This window comes from Lissotriton helveticus, chromosome 1_2, assembly GCF_964261635.1.
Source record: "Lissotriton helveticus chromosome 1_2, aLisHel1.1, whole genome shotgun sequence".
NCBI lineage: Eukaryota > Metazoa > Chordata > Amphibia > Caudata > Salamandridae > Lissotriton > Lissotriton helveticus.
The window spans coordinates 248,020,632-248,040,122 of NC_136058.1; the positions used below are offsets into that span (position 1 = coordinate 248,020,632).

The following is a 19,491-nucleotide window of genomic DNA, read 5'->3' on the forward strand; positions in this document are numbered from 1 at the left end:
ACACAACAAAAGTTACATTTGGAATTCTGTGCGCTAAACAAGAGTAACTTTAGCAAAACAGGCAAAGGTTTATTTTATTCAAAGAAATTGTCTCTATGACTCTTACAATGTTCCTTACCAATATTTTGGGTAACCTTTTCTTTAAATTTAAGGTACGGTCTATCTATGTAGCAATGGACGGAGCTCGCTGCAATAGCTAATGTTAAATGCCTAAATGCTAGGGGTGGGTGGAATTTGCGTAGTTGCACTACGCAAATTTCAGCGAAATGGTAAAAAATCTCCGCAAGCACGCAAAAGTTCAGTGAACACGCGGAATTGCTTGTTCCGCCTGTTCACGATGCTTTTTTCCTGTTCGCGAACGCTGTTTGCGTGCTCGGGGAGGAATATCTCGGGAACACACATTTTGAAAGCGCGAACAAGCAAAAAATTCGGCGAAGTAGCGGTTCGCGGAATTTTGGGCAGTTCAGCGTTCTCCGCAGAAAGCGAAATTACCAAAATTCCGCAAAGTCCGAGAGCGGAACGGAATTTACTGCCCAGGCCTACTAAATGCATCTCTTCCAATGTAATTGTATTTTATTATTCAACTTTCTCAACTGCGCCAACAGGCAGAACATCTTCAGGCACGCGTGTATGATGTTGAAGGGAGGTCCCGATTGAACAATCTGTGTATAGTGGGTCTCGCTGAAGGAATGAAGGCCCCGTACGACTCTATATATAGAGGAATGGTTTAAGACAGCGGTGGGCCCCACTGGACTCTCTGAACTGTTCACTGTAGGGAGGGCACATTGGGTCCTTTCCAGGAAACCAATTCCCGGTGCAAATGCATGCTCAATCATTGCAAAAATTTGTAATTTCAGAGACCGCTATCTACTTTTACAAGCAGCCTGCGACAAAGGCCCTATAAGGGTCAAGAATGCAAACGTCTCCATATTTCCTGACTATACTATTGCGGTGCAGCGTAGACGATCCTCATTTTAGGGCATTAAAACCCACGTATGTGCAGCAGGCCTCACTTTTGCTCTTTTCTTCCCGGCTAAATTAAAAGTACTCCATGATCAACTCTCCCACTTTTTTGATACTCCCGAGAGTGCTTGGGATGGTTTTGTGGTTTGGTATTGTTAATGAATTGGCGCCACCGAAGTTACAGCGGGCCCCTCGTAGATGGAGAAGGGGGCTCATCACACAGGACAGTGTCAGTGTGGTGCCTTCCCCGCTGCATGCTCTGGAAGGTCGACAGGAAGCGCTCCGTTGTGCGGCAATATTGCGGTCTGTCTGACAGCCCATCATCTCCAGTTCCTCATAAAATAATGCTTTGGCCTCAGACTCGAATTGTGGATGAGATGGAATAGAGTTGCGGAGCGGAATTCACTGAGTATTTAATCAATTCTGCAGAGTTTCGTGTAGTGGTACTCCGCCAACTACGCCCACCCTTACTATGTTTCTTCAATCTGCTGGATCCTCTAGGAAAACAATGTAAGAGGATTTGCCTTTTTTATTAGGTTTTATATATTTTAATACTTTATGGCTTATGAAATATGGTCTATTTGTTCTCTTTTGCACAGTGGTTGTATTATATTGTGTACTTTTATGGCTATTTTATAGCCAAAAAAAGATTATTTGATTGATGATTGATTAAGGATGTGACTATATTTCAACATATGAATCATACAATGAAAACAACCCCAATTTTCTCAAAAAATATCAAAGCCAAACATTTCTCATTTTAAAGTGGCCATTTTGAATGGGTAGGAAGACAACATTGCGCAATGTACATTGTGCTTTGTTGTAAACTGAGGGGCATAATCTCAAGGAGTTATCAACACGATATCGCAGCCAAAGTTGCGATAAATACACCGCCCCATTCAAAAGCTGGTGCTAACAGCCCATATCACCAGTTTACCTGTGATACGAGCCGCAAAAAATAACGCCACTGATGACCCCGGCAACTAACGCTAATGAGATGCAGAGTATGCATTCCCGTGCAAACAAAAGCCGCAACAACACCACTCAGCAACATTCTCAATGACCGGCCAGTTGGGCAATAAGATGACAAAACAGGCGATAAGGTGCGTTGCAGAAGGAATTTAACACATGCTCTGACCTGGTGTAAAGTCGAATGAAAACCTGCACCAGAAAAGGGAGCCCAGCCACACCTGAACAACAACAGATGCCATGAGCTACTAAATATGCATCCCGGAGCCCCAAGAGGGCAACAACACCCACCGCCACCACCCTCAGGCACCCCTCAGGGCCCTACCCTGGGCACCCCACACACACCACCCTGGACACAGATACGTTACCTCAACGCCTCAAAATCATGCACAAAACAATTCGCCTGACGTTGCTCAATTACAACAATCAACATGCATGTGTGTTCAGAAAAAGGAGAAGCACTCATTCATATTTGGATCACCAAACAAAACATTTTATTCAATAAAACCCAAAACAACTATCATGAAGAGTCATGGCGGGTCTTCTCGGGACAATCTGTAGGTCACAGCTTGCAAGACAAAATACTAGATAAGAATGTGTGTTCTGTGCTCATCAAAGAACAGAGAGAGTGAGCGAAAGAGATAGAGAGAGAAAGAAAGAGAGGGAGAGAGAGAAAGAGAAGGAGGGAGAGAGAGAGAGAAAGAGAGGAAGAGGGAAAGAGAGGGAGAGAGAAAGAAAGAGAGGAGAAGGAGAGAGTGCCTACACTGCGGACCCAGGCATCACTGCTCACCTACTGCCAGCGGTGTGTCTTCAACCATGTGCTGGTATACACTGCAGTCCACTAGGTCCCTTATCTAACAGAGTCCAGATTTATGAATGGCAGAATCCACACAATTGCACATGCCATCATCGATTCCTTCCCCTACACACCCAGGCTGCTGCACCCCAGCCCCTCCCGCCGCCCAGTGGTAACTGGCGCCAAGGCCTCACTGCTCACCGTTGGCCACCGGCATGTCTCCAATTGGGCCCACCATGGGGCCCATGAACATGGCACCCTCCACATCATGCAGCCACGCTTTGCGGGCCACCAGGTCTCACACTTGATTCTGGGTCTTGATTTTGCTATGGCAGAGATCATATCAGTACACTCGGCGTCATCGCAGTCTGCACACCTGCTAAGCCCTTTAGGTGCCACTAACTCTGTAACCCACGGGGCAATGCCACATGGTGATAGGCCTGCAGTGCCCGCTGGCTCAGTCCTACACTGCGGTCCAGCAGGGCTCACATAAATCCTCACCAGTCCAGACCGCCTTGATGGGGCATCATCCCAGGCAACACATCCGCTCAGCACTTAAGGTGCCCATACCTCAGTGCACTGAAAGTCACCGTCCCGTGGAGGTGTGCCTGTGCCGGCCACAGTGTATCCAGTGCCATCAAGTCTGTGCCCCACAAAACATGGGCCCTTTATGATTGAGTCTCGTGGTGCAGGTGCCATCATGCCATCATGGTATCTCTGGCACTGGGGAATGTGAAGTGACAGGTCCCTAGGCCCTCATGCATAAATAATAACCACACGGATACACCCAGATAAAGAGCTGAAATGGCGTCCAGCATGTGCGCCCGGCCATTTATGTTGTCAGGGGCACATGTCTTGTGATGCGTGTGCTGGATGGGTGTGATGTGGGTGTAAACCAGCCATGAGGGAGTGGCTGCAGCATGCTGACAACTAGACCTGTGATCGGCAGATCACCACTGGAAGACCTGGGACATGTAGCGTAGTGGTCACCCTCTGTGAGCGTAAGCAGAGTGGGCTGGCCTGGTGTATGCCAGTTCAGCGTAAGGGTGTGAACAATGACCCCGGATCTCTGGGAGTGGTTCTGTCCTGGGCTGGACAAGGAAGTAACTAATGTGTGTGTCATTGTTGTAGTGTCACAACAGGGGGTGGTGATGGACGGAGCTTTTGAACCAATCAAGCACTCACACCCAGTCAAAAGATCTGGGTTTAATCCATCACCGTTCTTTAGCCCACTCTGCCACCCCAGTTCAGACATGGCCAAATGCAAATCAGTCTGACCCTGTGCCTCATGGGACAGTCCAGCCCGAACTGCCAAGCCAAGTCAGCGCTACCCATACAGCAACCAACAACATGACCAACATGGTAATACGCTGGAATCACTGACCCTACAATCAACCATACTTCCACACTTGAAAGAACAGAGTCATTACACATCTGTATGAATAAGAATGTTTAAAGCACATTCAGTGGAGTGTTATAGCTGGAGCAGTACCGGGCCATGCAAACCCGACTTTACATTGTTGGCCAGTGGAGGGCCAGCCAGAGTCCTTCAGGAAATGACACGATGCACCGGAAGGGGAAGAGCTCAGTCCGCAGTCTGATTGCTGTATCATTGGTGACCAAACAAAATATGTCAGTCTATGTTGAGGTCCAAGGTGAGTGTCGCAGAGTGTATCAGTGGACAGTGGAAGGTCATGATGCAGAGGGCAGAACCAAGCAGAAACAGGCCATATGACGTAGATGAATGCTACTGCATCCTTCTGACCATTAAGGCAGATTCTTCCACATCTTCATCCTCTGCTGTTTCATGTGCCTCACATGTGGGTGGTGGTGTTCTGCTTTCCAGCACTGTGTGGCAGTGACACCTCAGGGGCAGAAGGTGGAATGTCTGCCTCACTGTGTGGCACTGACACTTCAGGGGCAGAGATGTGAGTGGAGTGGTAGCAGCAGCGTTCTGCAGCGCCAGGCCTTGTGGCAGCAATGCCATGAGGAGGGTCTTTAGGGTGATGAGGAACCCACCTACCTCGTGTGGCAACCGCTCTTTCTGCCTGCGTCCACTCCATGGTCTCCATTATCCTCTGCATGTGTCCCAACTCACGGGTGACATCGCTGGAGCCACTCTGACTGGACAGTCGTTCTTGTCTCCGAATCGGGACTCCAGCGATGTCAGTCATGGTTCATTGGAGAGCATGGAGCAGACTGTGGGTGTCCGTTAGGGACTGTGAGTGTTCCCTGAGGAGACTTAGACACCCAAGTATGGCTTTGAGTTTGGCTGCCATGTGGTCGAACCCCACCTGCACCTGTTCAGCCAGCTTCTCCTGGCACCCCAACACACTGCGTTGGAAGGCCATGTGTTCTTTGTGGGGGTCCTGGGAGGCAGCCATGGTGGTGGGTGCTGTCTACTGTGTGGTCTGTGCAGGGGGGGTCTCCTTGTAGCAGCTGGTCTTTCCTGCTCCTGGAGGTGGGGTGCGGAGGCTCTTCACAAGCTGTTGTACGGCATCAGAGTCGAAGCTGTGGTGGTACTCTTCGTCAACAGAGAAGAGCTGTTCGGGCTGCTCTGCAGGAGGTGTTGAATTTCCCTCTGCAAAGTGAAGGGGAGATGCATTTGAACATTGTGTTCACATGTATATTGACGCATGTGACATGTTTACATACAGACTGCATGACAATGTACATTGTGACTGAGAGGAGCTGCCTATATGATGCAGGACGGTGAACATTCCGACAACATCAAAGATGTGTGTTTGTACTTGTACCGTCTCAACTCACATCCCTGCAATGCCAAATGTGATTGGCCAGTTTCTACAGTCAATTGGCACCAGTTGTCTCCTCTGTTCTGTTGTGGACGTATTCCGGTTTGTACCACATTGTTGTCAATGTTGATGTGCTCTGCATGTTATGTGTGTGTGCCGCATTTTGGGGGAGTCGTTCCTGCAGCTCTGATTTTGCTGGCCTTTCTCCCTTTCGTGTGGTGTGCCTCTGACTTCTATGCTTATACAGTGCTGAGATGTTGCATACTTGGCGACATTGGTCTCTTGGTGGGAGTTGGGGCTCTGGGGCATGGTTTGTCTGCAGATGTGCTAGACTTATTTGTGCATACGTGCCATTGTGCCCATCTCCCCCGTCCCCCCAGTCCCTGGTCATTACTCACCCTGGTGCTGTTGTGTCCTGTCATGTTGAGCAGTGTCCGGTCCCTCGACTCCTGCCACTGTCTTCCCACTGATGACTGTGGACACCATTTCCTCCATCTTGTCCGGCTCCTAATGTGGCGCTGGAATCCCACCTCCAGTCTGCATTGCTGCCTTCCGGTTGTTGGCGAGTTTCTGCTTAGTTTTGTGCTTCACATCATTCCAGCGCCTCTTGACCTCTTCCGTTGTCCTCTTCAGCACTCAGACTGCATTCACCTTGTCAACGATGGACTGCCATATTCAATTTTTTGTTGCAAATGACACAGTGGAGGTGACGACCAGTAGTTGATGGTGTTCTACCACCTCCATTATCAGGATCCTGTTTTCCTGCGGACAGAGCCGCTTCTTCCTACTTTTCTTTTCCTTGCCCTTCCCTGGCCCGAGGTCTCAGGCTGGTCCTCTGGCGGGCTTGTGGGGTTCTGGTTGTCCTCTGTACTCGCTCCAGCTACCTCCATTGTGCTTCCCGTAATTTGACTTTTGTTTGTATGGTTTTTTTTCAACTTTTATAGTGTTTTTTCCCACATGCCGTGTGAGAATTGCAGGCCTGTCGCTGGATTTCGCTGATTTTTGTTTCCCGATTGGCCTAATTGCTACTATTTTTGCTTTTGTATTTCGCGTTTTTTCAGTGCCACATTAATTATTATGCTGTCATTCGATGTGTTGGCGTGATACTATCACATGGTACCGCCGTGTTGAGCATGCAACGTTAACACTGCATTATTTTCCTGCTAAAGACTGCAATGTTAAGAGTTGCGCTAATCTAATTTTGCGGTAATTATCACACGTTCTTGAGAATATGCCCCTGAGTGTCAGTTTCAGTACACAGAGCACAGCAGCCGTTTTATGGAATTGGGAATATTTATATTCTGTGTAATTTAATTCATGAAGTACAGATCAAAGAGTAAAGGTAACAATAATTACACATGTGAAACCTCTAATCAGCCTCCATAGCAGTGTTGTGAGGCTCAAGAGAACTTTACTATATGTCGAGTTTTAATTAAATGTAATTAAAGATTAATTTAGTTCCACCTGTGTTTTGACGTTCACAACAAACTTTGGCGGGACCGAGGAATCTTCAGAGACAGCCACAACAAGTAGGTGGCTTGAATGTTGGTACCTCTCACAGTGACAGGCACACCTTCATTTTCATGGGGGATCCTATGTTTCCTGGTTGCTTGCACTCTTCAATTTCATGTGCTGCTTGCAAGCTTCATTTTTCTTGGCACTGATCACCTGTGAGTAAGCACTTTAGTAAAAAGTGCTCCGAAATTGGCACAACACATTTCCGAAAAAGTTGCACTGTTCAACATGTTGTCCTTCTTTCTTTACCATTATGTTAATCTTCATAGAAATTTAAGAGAGATAACAGTGTTAAACATATCACGAGGCCCCGAGGCACGCTTCTACCCTCCCATGCGCAGTGTTGCCACAACCTGGGGATGCAAAGTAGCTTGTTAGGGTCCAAGGGCCGTCAATCTGGTAGTCAATGAAAGCGATACCAATGAAGAACCTGCAAACATTGTCCCACTCACGAGCCCGCCCTGTGGCAGTGAAAGTTGCGCTAAGTTGGGTTCTGTGATTCCTGCAGCCTTCTTCTGTTGCATATGAGATCTGTGTGCCCAGCAGGTTTTGTAAGGTATGATTAGTGGTCGAAGTGTCTACTTCTCCTCCTCTGCCGCTGTCAGATGCCCCCCTCTTTCTTCCTCCTACTCTTTTTCCCTCTCTTTCTGTCTCTCTCTTGCTGCTCCTCACTTGCTGAAAACTGTGACTTCAATAAACATCTCTTACCCCTGTTTCCTCTACTTTCTTTCATATGGATCCACTTTTGCTTAGTGTTTTGCAGACTGTTTACTCTTGTGACACTGTGTGAAACACCCTTTTGTGCCTAACCACCGCAATATCACAGGCCTTGCGTTCTAGGCACCTTGCACATGAACATTAAAAGTTTGCAAGGAATTTGCCCTGATGTGCTCTCAACGATATCACTGCATTGGCAGAGAATTTAAGTTTTTTAACTTTGTGCTAATGGTGAGGCTCCCCGGTTGTATCCTGGTACACTTGTTCTGCTTTTCCTATTACTCAATGCACAGGTTTGATTCGTATACTCGCCATCCACTGCCATTTGTCACCTGCTTCGTATCCAAGAGGCGTGATATATGCAGTTAAGGGCGTGGGTTAAAACATTAACTTAAATCCTTTGTTTCGCATGGTGTACCTTTTGACGAGTCAGTATTTGAGTGCCTTTCTCTGCTACGGCATCCAAACATATCACACGACAATGAACATACTGCTAAAACATGGCAGACCTAATGGGTTTGCTAATGCTTTTCAGTAGTATCAGCAAAATAACTATTTCACTGTGAATAATCAGAATTGAATATGTTTCGATTCTGAAAATATGAGACTGAATTAAAAATTACTAAGTCTGTGGAATGGTTAGTGGACATTTCAACCACTAATCTTACCTTAATAAACTTGCTGGCGTGACTTAGCCACTCGGAAGATCACTAACCATTCCACTTCTCCTGCTCTGCCACAGTAAGCTGCCCCTCCCCTTTCTTCCTCTTACTTGTTGCCCTCTCTGTCTGTCTCACTCTCGCTGCTCCTCATTTTCTGAAAACCGTGACTTCAATAAACATCTCTAACCCTCTGTTTCCTCTTGTTTCCTTCATTTGTTCCCCTGTGAAATGGATCCAAACAAGAAAGAAACACTTTTGTTGGAAATGTCTTTTTCAGACATTGTTCTGTTCTAAAGTGCAGCCTCGGGACAAAGACAAAAAAAGGTTCAAAATACGAAAAATAAATAAAGAAATAAATAAAGCATGACATAGCAGTCGCAAAGTGGCCAGATTGGTTTTATTTACCCCCAAACACATTAGTGCCACATTACAAAGTTTGCCAGTGAAGTGCTACTTTCGTTTTCTCATCTTTCTTTAAACAGCTTTGTTTTCCCTGGGTGGGGAAGTGCACCATTCCTGGAGGTACTGAAATACCTGCTTGGTGACTGGAGGAGTAAAAGTTTAATGAGATCCTTAGCTGCTGTTTTCCTTATCTTAGTTTATAAAATGTGTACCGCAGCACTGTGTTCAGGGATGCGGTCTTTTTAAACCATACTGCTCAAGTTTTGTAAGGATTTACACAATGGACATTGAAACAGGGCCCGGTGCAATAGACATTGAAACAGGTCCCTTTAAACCATACTGCTCAAGTTTTGTTAGGATTTACACAATGGACATTGAAACAGGGCCCGGTGCAATGGACATTGAAACATGTCCCTTTCGGGACCTGTAGTCATGTCCTTAACTTTTCAGGTAAACACTCTCATTGATTTCTGAATAATGAATGTAAAAGTGTTATGGTAACCATGTTGTTCTGATTATAATTCACATGATTTACTTAATTTTGCATCCCCTATGAGGGTTTGCTTTTTCCAGGATGTTCCTCCCCTTTTGTTTTTAGGCAGCATTTTACTCTTGTCTAGTGCATAATTTGTACTGAGTCGCATCCATGTGTTTATCGTGCTCTGAAATGCAGTATCCATGCCACAATTAGAAAACAGATGCATGATAAAATACTGTTAGCATAGTTAACAATCTGTATACCATGAAGAGTGCAGTAGTTTTATTATACAGAGTTACCTAACCCCACTCCCCTGCTACTGAAGCTAACTGATTATATATCAAAGATCTCTGGGATTATCGGCATAACCATTACCTCAGCACTCACAGAAGAGCGCTCTACATCTCAGCAGACTCAGCGCTCCTGTTCTCGAACTCTTTTTCCATGTAATTGTTTTTAGCTCATGTACTCATCAATATGACAGGACATGTGTGCACATAAACAACAGCTGCATTCTTGTGTTATGTCTAGGTGCTAGTGCCTGGCCAGAAGCAGCGTTCAGCAGCGCCATGCCTTGTGGCAGCAATGCCATGAGGAGGGTCTTTAGGGTGTTGAGGAACCCACCTACCTCGTGTGGCAACCGCTCTTTCTGCCTGCGTCCACTCCATGGTCTCCATTATCCTCTGCATGTGTCCCAACTCACGGGTGACATCGCTGAGCCACTCTGACTGGACAGTCGTTCTTGTCTCCGAATCGGGACTCCAGCGATGTCAGTCATGGTTCATTGGAGAGCATGGAGCAGACTGTGGGTGTCCGTTAGGGACTGTGAGTGTTCCCTGAGGAGACTTAGACAGCCAAGTATGGCGTTGAGTTTGGCTGCCATGTGGTCGAACCCCACCTGCACCTGTTCAGCCAGCTTCTCCTGGCACCCCAACACACTGCGTTGGAAGGCCATGTGTTCTTTGTGGGGGTCCTGGGAGGCAGCCGTGGTGGTGGGTGCTGTCTACTGTGTGGTCTGTGCAGGGGGGTCTCCTCGTAGCAGCTGGTCTTTCCTGCTCCTGGAGGTGGGGTGCGGAAGCTCTTCACAAGTTGTTGTACGGCGTCAGAGTCGAAGCTGTGGTGTTCCTCTTCGTCAACAGAGAAGAGCTGTTCGGGCTGCTCTGCAGGAGGTGTTGAATTTCCCTCTGCAAAGTGAAGGGGAGATGCATTTGAACATTGTGTTCACATGTATATTGACGCATGTGACATATTTACATACAGACTGCATGACAATGTACATTGTGACTGAGAGGAGCTGCCTATCTGATGCAGGACGGTGAACATTCCGACAACATCAAGGATGTGTGTTTGTACTTGTACGTTCTCAACTCACATCCCTGCAATGCCAAATGTGATTGGCCAGTTTCTACAGTCAATTGGCACCAGTTGTCTCCTCTGTTCTGTTGTGGACGTGTTCCAGTTTGTACCACATTGTTGTCAATGTTGATGTGCTCTGCATGTTATGTGTGTGTGCCGCATTTTGGGGGAGTCGCTCCTGCAGCTCTGATTTTGCTGGCCTTTCTCCCTTTCGTGTGGTGTGCCTCTGACTTCTATGCTTATACAGTGCTGAGATGTTGCATACTTGGCGACATTGGTCTCTTGGTGGGAGTTGGGGGTCTGGGGCATGGTTTGTCTGCCGATGTGCTAGACTTATTTGTGCATACGTGCCATTGTGCCCATCTCCCCCGTCCCCCCAGTCCCTGGTCATTACTCACCCTGGTGCTGTTGTGTCCTGTCATTTTGAGCAGTGTCCGGTCCCTCGACTCCTGCCACTGTCTCCCCACTGATGACTGTGGACACCATTTCCTCCATCTTGTCCGGCTCCTAATGTGGCGCTGGAATCCCACCTCCAGTCTGCATTGCTGCGTTCCGGTTGTTGGAGAGTTTCTGCTTGGTTTTGTGCTTCACATCATTCCAGCGCCTCTTGACCTCTTCCGTTGTCCTCTTCAGCACTCAGACTGTATTCACCTTGTCAAGGATGGACTGCCATATTCCATTTTTTGTTGCCAATGACATAGTGGAGGTGACGACCTGTAGTTGATGGTGTTCTACCACCTCCATTATCAGGATCCTGTTTTCCTGCGGACAGAGCCGCTTCTTCCCACTTTTCTTTTCCTTGCCCTTCCCTGGCCCGAGGTCTCAGGCTGATCCTCTGGCGGGCTTGTGGGGTTCTGGTTGTCCTCTGTACTCGCTCCAGCTGCCTCCATTGTGCTTCCCGTAATTTTACTTTTGTTTGTATGTTTTTTTTCAACTTTTATAGTGTTTTTTCCCACATGCCGCGTGAGAATTGCAGGCCTGTCGCTGGATTTCGCTGATTTTTGTATCAGGATTGGCCTCATCGCTACTATTTTTGCTTTTGTATTTCGCGTTTTTTCAGTGCCACATTAATTATTACGCTGTCATTTGATGTGTTGGCCTGATACTATCACATGGTACGGCCGTGTTGAGCAGGCAACGTTAACACTGCATTATTTTCCTGCTAAAGACTGCAATGTTAAGAGTTGCGCTAATCTAATTTTGCGGTAATTATCACACGTTCTTGAGAATATGCCCCTGAGTGTCAGTTTCAGTACACAAAGCACAGCAGCCGTTTTATGGAATTGGGAAAATTTATATTCTGTGTAATTTAATTCATGAAGTACAGATCAAAGAGTAAAGGTAACAATAATTACACATGTGAAACCTCTAATCAGTCTCCATAGCAGTGTTGTGAGGCTCAAGAGAACTTTACTATATGTCGAGTTTTAATTAAATGTAATTAAAGATTAATTTAGTTCCACCTGTGTTTTGACGTTCACAACAAACTTTGGCGGGACCGAGGAATCTTCAGAGACAGCCACAACAAGTAGGTGGCTTGAATGTTGGTACCTCTCACAGTGACAGGCACACCTTCATTTTCATGGGGGATCCTATGTTTCCTCGTTGCTTGCACTCTTCAATTTCATGTGCTGCTTGCAAGCTTCATTTTTCTTGGCACTGATCACCTGTGAGTAAGCACTTTAGTAAAAAGTGCTCCGAAATTGGCACAACACATTTCCGAAAAAGTTGCACTGTTCAACATGTTGTCCTTCTTTCTTTACCATTATGTTAATCTTCATAGAAATAGAAGAGAGATAACAGTGTTAAACATATCACGAGGCCCCGAGGCACGCTTATACCCTCCCATGCGCAGTGTTGCCACAACCTGGGGATGCAAAGTAGCTAGTTAGGGTCCAAGGGACGTCAATCTGGTAGTCAATGAAAGCGATACCAATGAAGAACCTGCAAACATTGTCCCACTCACGAGCCCGCCCTGTGGCAGTGAAAGTTGCGCTAAGTTGGGTTCTGTGATTCCTGCAGCCTTCTTCTGTTGCATATGAGATCTGTGTGCCCAGCAGGTTTTGTAAGGTATGATTAGTGGTCGAAGTGTCTACTTCTCCTCCTCTGCCGCTGTCAGATGCCCCCCTCTTTCTTCCTCCTACTCTTTTTCCCTCTCTTTCTGTCTCTCTCTCGCTGCTACTCACTTGCTGAAAACTGTGACTTCAATAAACATCTCTATCCCTGTTTCCTCTACTTTCTTTCATATGGATCCACTTCTGCTTAGTGCTTTGCAGACTGTTTAATCTTGTGACACTGTGTGAAACACCCTTGTGTGCCTAACCACCGCAATATCACAGGCCTTGCGTTCTAGGCACCTTGCACATGAACATTAAAAGTTTGCAAGGACTTTGCCCTGATGTGCTCTCAACGATATCACTGCATTGGCAGAGAATTTAAGTTTTTTAACTTTGTGCTAATGGTGAGGCTCCCCGGTTGTATCTTTGTACACTTGTTCTGCTTTTCCTATTACTCAATGCACAGGTTTGATTCGTATACTCGCCATCCACTGCCATTTGTCACCTGCTTCGTATCCAAGAGGCGTGATATATGCAGTTAAGGGCGTGGGTTAAAGCATTACCTTAAATCCTTTGTTTCGCATGATGTACCTTTTGACGAGTCAGTATTTGAGTGCCTTTCTCTGCTACGGCATCCAAACATATCACACGACAATGAACATACTGCTAAAACATGGCAGACCTAATGGGTTTGCTAATGCTTTTCAGTAGTATCAGCAAAATAACTATTTCACTGTGAATAATCAGAATTTAATATGTTTCGATTCTGAAAATATGAGACTGAATTAAAAATTACTAAGTCTGTGGAATGGTTAGTGGACACTTCAACCACTAATCTTACCTTAATAAACTTGCTGGCGTGACTTAGCTACTCGGAAGATCACTAACCATTCCACTTCTCCTGCTCTGCCACAGTCAGCTGCCCCTCCCCTTTCTTCTTCTTACTTGTTGCCCTCTCTGTCTGTCTCTCTCTCGCTGCTCCTCATTTGCTGAAAACCGTGACTTCAATAAACATCTCTAATCCTCTGTTTCCTCTTGTTTCCTTCATTTGTTCCCCTGTGAAATGGATCCAAACAAGAAAGAAACACTTTTGTTGGAAATGTCTTTTTCAGACATTGTTCTGTTCTAAAGTGCAGCCTCGGGACAAAGACAAACAAGCATTTACAATGCAATGGTTTTGCCTTTGACAAAGTTAGAGCGATTGGCATTGTCAATGACAAATTTTTTATTTATGTGTTGGTTTTGAAAACAGATAAATTAATGCCATTGTCATTTACAATGCCAATAGCATAATCTCACGCAAATGGACGATGGTTACAAAACATTTTGAAAAGTGCTCTATAGAATCAGGAGGAGTTGGGGAGGGATAATGAATAGAGATAGAGCCAAGAAGGAAAAACAAATTAGGGTGAGAGAGAGTGGTGCATTGGAGAGAGTTAGCAGTGTGTTGAAGGGAGAGTGAGTGACGGGATGAGAGAATGAGCAGAAGAAAGAGAGGCAGTGAGAGAAGGAGAGTGTTGTGAAAGGGAAGAGTGAGTGATGGGATGAGAGTATGAGCAGAAGAGAGAGAGGCAGTGAGAGAAGGAGAGTGTGGTGAAAGGGAAGAGTGAGTGACGGGATGAGAGTATGAGCAGAAGAGAGAGAGGCGGTGAGAGAAGGAGAGTGTGGTGAAAGGGAAGAGTGAGTGACGGGATGAGAGTATGAGCAGAAGAGAGAGAGGCGGTGAGAGAAGGAGAGTGTGGTGAAAGGGAAGAGTGAGTGACGGGATGAGAGTATGAGCAGAGGAGAGAGAGTCAGTGAGAGAAGGAGAGTGTGGTGAAAGGGAAGAGTGAGTGACGGGATGAGAGTATGAGCAGAAGAGAGAGAGGCGGTGAGAGAAGGAGAGTGTGGTGAAAGGGAAGAGTGAGTGACGGGATGAGAGTATGAGCAGAGGAGAGAGAGTCAGTGAGAGAAGGAGAGTGTGGTGAAAGGGAAGAGTGAGTGACGGGATGAGAGAAGGAGAGTGTGGTGAAAGGGAAGAGTGAGTGACGGGATGAGAGTATGAGCAGAAGAGAGAGAGTCGGTGAGAGAAGGAGAGTGTGGTGAAAGGGAAGAGTGAGTGACGGGATGAGAGTATGAGCAGAAGAGAGTCAGTGAGAGAAGGAGAGTGTGGTGAAAGGGAAGAGTGAGTGACGGGCTGCCGAAGATCACACGCGGTCCCTCGCCTCATGATTGGTTTCCCTGTGGCTCACATTACCCAGAGCAGGGCTGCTCCCCAGTGTGAGGGATCGCGGATTGCAGTGGTGCTGGGCGTCTGTGGGGCCCCTCCCCGCCTGCTGCCCCCCCCCTCCCTGAAGTGTATGCATCTCAGCTGGAGCCGCAGCTTGTCACACTTCACTCCCCCTCCCTCCTGCACCCCCGCCCCAGGCCCTCTCAGCTGGCTCACGTAGTGCCGCACAATCCCGGACAAGGAATGCTTATCGCCGTGCCTGATCTGGAACTGTCGTGGTCCATCACCCTCCCACCCCTGGAAAAACATTGTGTACAGCGCATGCTCACATACAAGAATGTTTTCAAATTTTATGGGAGGGGGTTATCATTGAAGTATCGTGTTCTGTAAATGTTTAACGACAACTGATAACAAGGAGACTGTTACAGAAGCCAACTGCTCAACGATAATCAGGCGTGAGTACATGTTTTCACTGTATGGCTGACTTCCTAAAGATGCATCTGTTTTACTATACGTCCCAGCGTCACCCTGAAGTGAAATAAAGTAAAACCTGAAGAGAGAACATAGAAACTGCTGCCAACATCGACCACACGCAAATATAATACTCTAAAATTCAGATTAAAATACAGAGAAATAATTCTCAGCTTGCACATTGCTCAGACAGAGCGCGGGCCTGCATGTGCCACTTAATAGTACAGAGCATCGAGGCACGCCAAGGAGGGGTTGGACTCAGACACGATTTCAGTTACATCCAACAGTGCTCGCCTCGGAAGCAAAAAAGCACAACACCACGAAGGCATCCCTTAAAGACACGAAATTCCAATGGCAGCAGAATATCGCGGACTCCTGCCCCAGAACCTCTCTCTGGCCCCATTAATTACTCTCTGAAGGGCTTCACGCTCCCCTGGCTCCCAAAGGCTGCATACGACCACAGGCCAGTGACCACGGCTGGCGGGAGGGCCGAGGCCTCCAGGCCCGGACCGTTCCCAGAGCTCGCCTTTCATGTCGCTGCCGCCCTGCGCCCTGTCACGGGCTGCCGAAGATCACACGCGGTCCCTCGCCTCATGATTGGTTTCCCTGTGGCTCACATTACCCAGAGCAGGGCTGCTCCCCAGTGTGAGGGATCGCGGATTGCAGTGGTGCTGGTGGTGGGCGTCTGTGGGGCCCCTCCCCGCCTGCTGCCCCCCCTCCCTGAAGTGTATGCATCTCAGCTGGAGCCGCAGCTTGTCACACTTCACTCCCCCTCCCTCCTGCACCCCCGCCCCAGGCCCTCTCAGCTGGCTCACGTAGTGCCGCACAATCCCGGACAAGGAATGCTTATCGCCGTGCCTGATCTGGAACTGTCGTGGTCCATCACCCTCCCACCCCTGGAAAAACATTGTGTACAGCGCATGCTCACATACAAGAATGTTTTCAAATTTTATGGGAGGGGGGTTATCATTGAAGTATCGTGTTCTGTAAATGTTTAACGACAACTGATAACAAGGAGACTGTTACAGAAGCCAACTGCTCAACGATAATCAGGCGTGCGTACATGTTTTCACTGTATGGCTGACTTCCTAAAGATGCATCTGTTTTACTATACGTCCCAGCGTCACCCTGAAGTGAAATAAAGTAAAACCTGACGAGAGAACATAGAAACTGCTGCCAACAGCGACCACACGCAAATATAATACTCTAAAATTCAGATTAAAATACAGAGAAATAATTCTCAGCTTGCACATTGCTCAGACAGAGCGCGGGCCTGCATGTGCCACTTAATAGTACAGAGCATCGAGGCACGCCAAGGAGGGGTTGGACTCAGACACGATTTCAGTTACATCCAACAGTGCTCGCCTCGGAAGCAAAAAAGCACAACACCACGAAGGCATCCCTTAAAGCAGAGGTCTTCAAACTTTTGTAGGTTGAGCCCCCCCAGCTGAATTTCTTGAAATGTAGGGCCCCCCTCCACCTGACAGAAATTTCTGGAATCTGGTACACTCACAATTGACCGCCACCCGCATATCTCGGTACCTGTGCCGGCCCCGGCGGGTGGAGATGGCCAGCCTGCTCAGCCTCACCGAGAGGCAGATCAAGATCTGGTTCCAGAACCGGCGGATGAAATACAAAAAGGACCAGAAGGGCAAGGGGATGATGACGTCATCGGGGGCCAGTCCCCCAGCAGGAGCACGCTGCCCCAGTCGATGGGCAGGGGGTACCTGAACTCCATGCACTCCCTGGTGAACAGCGTGCCCTATGAACCCCAGTCGCCCCCGTCCTTCACCAAGTCGCACCAGAACGCCTATAACCTGCACACGTCATATCCGCCTCCCCTCAACAACTGCCCGCCTCCCCAGAAGAGGTACTCGGGACGGCAGCTGTCACGCCGGAGTACGAGGCCCACTCACTGCAGGGCAACAATGGCTATGGAAATCCGCATTTACAGGGAAGCCCCGTCTACGTGGGCAACAGCTATGTGGAAAGCATGACTAACTCGGGGCCCTCCATTTTTGGTTTAACCCATCTCTCCCACCCTTCCTCGGCCAGCATGGACTATGGTGGCCCTGGGTCCATGGCCTCGAGCCACCACCATGGACAGTGCGACCCTCACCCTCACCCCACATACACAGACCTGTCCTCTCACCAGCCTTCTCAGGGAAGAATGCAAGAGGCCCCCAAACTGACTCACCTGTGAAGGACTGTCCCAAGACTCTCTTTATGTACTTATCGTCCAACAACTCCGTTTTATTCAGTTTTTTAAAAATTCTTTGTCAATGCATTTTAAATCGTTTTTTGTGACATAGCAATATATGTTGCTTAAATTGCTCTTTTATTCGTGCCCCCTATGTTTTTTGAACTGTAGCCATGTGACTGTATTTGTCACCAGTTTTCATATTTTACCTTTCAGGATTATTTTTATGATAACAGGGTATGTGTGCAGATTGTTTAAAAAGGATCTCCAACGTAAAGCTGTTCGCACAAACAGGGAAGCAATTTATTAATTTTATTGCACTTCTTTTTAAATTGGAAAAAAAGACACAAATGGACGTATCCCAGGACATCGGTTGTGTGACTTCCTGCAAAGTTTGTACTCTGGTGATCACTCGGACGTATTTATTGTTGACCCTCCATTTCTAACATGAAATAATCATACATGTTAAAATATTATTTATCCCCAACCTGTCATATTTATAAGCAAAATGAAACGGCATTCTGGATAGTATGGAGACAGAGTGTTGGGCCTGGTGATAAACTGCATATTGGAAATACTAGGACATTTTTATTTCAAATACAGTCCGCCCCTGTATCACTATTGCAATAAAAAAACAAAAAGAAAACGAAAAAAAAAAGGAAAAACCAACATCATTGTCAGCTTCACACCATCCCTTTGCAAACCGTGCAATAGTAATTGATGTACGACTGAAATAGTGCAACCCAGCACTGAAATCCGACAGCACAGAAGGGTTCCAGAGTGGGTGAATGATAACCACGTTGCAGGGCGGCCCTGTAGCATCCAGGACATAAGTGCCAGCCCCCGTCCAACTCCACCTGCCTTGCGCAGCTACGTCTTGAGGCACTTACATTTGGAGGGCGAACTATTACCCGATCCGTTTTGCCACGTAAATATCCTCCATAACCTCCCAATTGTCTCCACCAAGCAGTCCATTCTTCCGTAAGTGAGCACTCGGTAAATTACTTACGCGTCGTTCAGAAAGAGAAAGGGAAACATATCATGGCAATGCAAAAGGAAGCTCCACTAATGAAGGCCAGAATAAAAGCATATTGAAAACCTTACACAGGTGTGTGTGCGGGTGATTTGTTTACGTTTGGTGTGATTGCCATATGTATTGAGTGGTATGAATACTAACGAGGTCACGAGGTCACCTGCAGACAGACTAAAGTGCTTCCCTGCAGTGCAGCAATGCGCAGATAAATCGCTGTGTGCGAGGAGGCTTTTACAAGGCACGCATAATGATCAAAACCTCCGTTATGGCCGATTATCAGCCCAACACCTCTCCAATATTGACTTTCCTGTACACTGGCCCCTCGGCAGAAACCATCCCCTTTTTGCCGATCCTGAAAAGCATCATACTTTCACCCGTGTCTTCCGATGCTGCACACCGCTTCACAGTTAAAGGGGCAGCTCAGCCTCAGGGACACAGCAAAACGTTGCGCACCCGTTCAAAGCACGGCCTGTGTAGGAAGGCGTGTGCCTTCAATGCCGGACCAGATTCGGGGGCGTTCCCGAGACTGACGTCACCAAAAGGGAAAAATTCTCGGGAACGCCCCCGAATCTGGTCCGAGATTGACGGACAGAGCCTTCTCCCAATGGCTAGCCTCCATTTATGGAGCTAGCCAATGGGAGGAGGGGGCAGATACCCGACCCCACATAGAGGATTAGAGGATATCATTAGATTTTGCTAGCGCATGCGTACTTCGTACGCATGCATCGCTAGTCAAAACCTAAAAAAGGTTCAAAATACGAAAAATAAATAAAGAAATAAATAAAGCATGACAGAGCAGTCGCAAAGTGGCCAGATTGGTTTTCTTTACCCCCAAACACATTAGTGCCACATTACAAAGTTTGCCAGTGAAGTGCTACTTTCGTTTTCTCATCTTTCTTTAAACAGCTTT

At 47.3% G+C, this 19,491-nt stretch overlaps 1 protein-coding gene and 1 pseudogene across 1 annotated transcript in view; both read left to right on the forward strand.

Annotated features, from left to right (window-relative positions):
- LOC144800408 (vitamin D3 hydroxylase-associated protein-like) overlaps positions 1-19,491 on the forward strand; it is a 387,916-nt gene that overhangs the window by 80,392 nt on the left and 288,033 nt on the right. The window lies entirely within an intron of this gene.
- LOC144807902 (homeobox protein Hox-A3 pseudogene) lies at positions 96-17,551 on the forward strand (annotated as a pseudogene).